Source organism: Physeter macrocephalus, chromosome 4 (assembly GCF_002837175.3).
Source record: "Physeter macrocephalus isolate SW-GA chromosome 4, ASM283717v5, whole genome shotgun sequence".
NCBI classification, from domain to species: domain Eukaryota; kingdom Metazoa; phylum Chordata; class Mammalia; order Artiodactyla; family Physeteridae; genus Physeter; species Physeter macrocephalus.
The window spans coordinates 38,639,903-38,642,709 of NC_041217.1; the positions used below are offsets into that span (position 1 = coordinate 38,639,903).

The 2,807-nt window shown below is 45.8% G+C and overlaps 1 long non-coding RNA gene across 1 annotated transcript in view; it reads right to left on the reverse strand.

Moving 5' to 3' along the window:
- LOC114485999 (uncharacterized) overlaps positions 1 to 2,801 on the reverse strand; it is an 8,284-nt gene extending 5,483 nt beyond the window's left edge. Inside the window, exon 1 of the long non-coding RNA XR_003679241.2 lies at positions 2,584 to 2,801. This is a non-coding gene — a long non-coding RNA (uncharacterized lncRNA). The remainder of the gene's footprint in view (positions 1 to 2,583) is intronic.
- Between the last annotated feature and the right edge of the window lie 6 nt (positions 2,802 to 2,807).

Genomic DNA, 2,807 nt, shown 5'->3' on the forward strand with positions numbered 1-2,807 from the left:
AGCGGCCGTGGCTCACAGGCCTAGCCGCTCCGCGGCATGTGGGATCTTCCCGGACCGGGGCACGAACCCGTGTCCCCTGCATCGGCAGGCGGACTCTCAACCACTGCACCACCAGGGAAGCCCCACCTCCCTTTTAAGACACTATGAGCTTCACCTTTTATGAAGATCAGACACCTTTATGTGTCCTTATGAAATAAAACTACATAAAAGGAAAGCAAAGGAATGATGAACCTAGGATTCAAGATAATGGTTATCTTGGCCAGAGAAAACAGAGGTGGATTGGGGATGAATGGAGGAACCACCTAGTTAGATGTTTGCTACTGTCAAAGTCCTAGTTTTCATTTTGCGTAGTGGATTCACAGGTGCCTACTGCATTATTAAAAATAACTAAGGACTTTCCTTGTGGTCCAGTGGTTAGGACTTGGCACTTTCACTGCCATGGCCTGGGTTCAATCCCTGGTCAGGGAACTAAGATCCCTGCAAGGCGCAGCCAAAAAGCCCGCCCCCAAACAAAACAAAACAAAACAAAACAACCAAACTAATAACTAATTAAATAAAAGCAGAGATGGACCAATGATTCAATGATGAGGAGGATTATAATTAACCAAATTCTATGTACCTGAGGTCTTTAAATTGTCTTTGTATGTACAGTATTCATGGCATATGTGTTTGCATGTCAATAGTAGACAAAAATAGTACTTTCTATTTGCATAGACTTTTAACTTTTGAAGTGCTTCTACATATCCATAAAAATTGTTTAAGTAGTTCATTACAGATGGTTGAGAGCTTGGTATTATACAAATAGGACTCTGGACTTCCATGTCCTAAGAAAAAATATTTTATTTTATTCTTACAATAGCTCTACAAGGGAGGCAGGACAGATGTTATCATCACTGCTGGACAGATAAGAAAGAGGGAACTGAGAGGGCGTGGGACTTGCATGAGGTTACATAGTTAGAACTGGAATGGAACTTAAGACTCTGGATCTCTTGCCCATCTTAGGTTCTTCCTTTAGCCCATCTCACTCCCCAGTTATTATCCATCCATTAGACATTTATTTCGTGTGTGTTACATGCCAGGCACATTGCACTTATGTGTTTGTGTTGATATATGTATATGTTTTCTGGGTGCTGTGTGTGCAGCTTCTGTAATCTCTATGTACTGAGTCCTTGTGTGCCCCCTGGGCCTAATTGGTCCTTGTAATTCCAGGAGGAAGCCCCAGCTGTGGTTTCAGTTGTCTAGTTATTCCTAGGTCACTGGGCTGCAGCATCTCCCCAGAGTCCCAGCTAGATAGGAAGGCAGCTTTGATATCAGGGGCAGATCCCCAGGCAGTGGGCACAGAGCAGAGGAGCAAGCCAGCAATGCCGCAGTCATGATAAGATTTACTATTTCATGATCATTTCTAGCTTTGGGGGAGTTCTCATGAACACTATCTCATTTAATTCTCACTCAGCCCTGATATTCGATTTTATTGTTTTTCTCCTTTTTTCAGATACAAAGAGGAGAGACTTGAACTCAGGTCATTTGTCTCTAAATTCTATTCTCTTTCCACTGTGCCTTCTGTCTCTGAAAGGGCAAAAAGAGCTTATCCTCTTTCTAGCCTTGTGGAGGGAAGCAGGTGAAAACTCGGTGCCAGGCAGTAGGAACCCACCGGTGATCCTCTGCAGAGGAAAAAAGACCAACTCCCAGCCCTGCGCAGCCCCAGCCCAGCTGAGATGAGACCAAGGAGCAGGCGCTTCCACCTCCCCATCCCTGCGTCCTTCTCTCAGTCCTTGGGCTTCTCCCTTGTGGGCCTCAGGGAGGTGATAGTAGTGCTGCAGAACGGGTGAGGTGTTTCCCAATCTCTGTGGCCGTAGGCTGTCTTTTTATCTTTGAGGAGTCAGAGGAATGGGGAACTGTCTAACTTATCCACACTCCAGCATGAGAGGAGAGCTTCCCCGCCTGCTATTGCAGAGGAGAAACCCCTCTGCCCTCACCTCCCAGACTTGTGTCAGTGCCACTCTCTTGATGCTGTCTGCTTGTACCTGTCTTCTCCCCCACAGGTCAATACCATCCACCACTGCAGGCCTGAGCACGGCACCTTGCACAAAGTCAAGGTGTACACTAAATTAACTGTGCTCCGAAAGAGCGAGTATTTGTGTTAGGGGAATCACATTTCTCCTTGGTCCATGGAGTGGGCCCTGGAGTGAGTCCCATAAAGGGACTCTGCTGGGAGGGTAACTTCTACCTTTCAGGCTACCCTTCACTCCATCCTTGCCTGGGCTTGGTCCCCAGGGCACCTGTCCTTAGGATGTTCCCTCCTCTGCTTCTCCCTGAGCTAGGTCTCCCTGGACAAGGGGGCTCTAGAGTGTTGGGGGAACGTGTTAGGGGCCACGTATGGCCATAGGTAAAGTCACATTCCATCCTCTTCCTGCCCTGTATCCCTTTTTAGCTAATTTACATGAAAAAATGTTCAAAAGTATAATTACTAAATTGTTCATATTTATACGATAATAAATCTTTACCGAAAAACAAATTTGTGAGAAAAGAAATGCAAAACTCAGAGGAAAGTGTTCAAGTTAAAATATTCCATATTTGCCTCACCCTATTCCGAAAATGAGTGGCCTCTGTAATTCCAGGTCACCCCGGAGGTCTCATCTGGCTCATACTTGCTAGTCATCCCCCGCCTTCGAAATACACCCCCAGATGCTGCTGTCTAAAAGAGCCAGACAATTGGAGAAAAGTGCATTATCTATCTGATTATGCAGCTACTTTCATATGCCTCCCCTTTCCCTTTGCGTGGCCTTGATTATTTAAGAACTAAGATT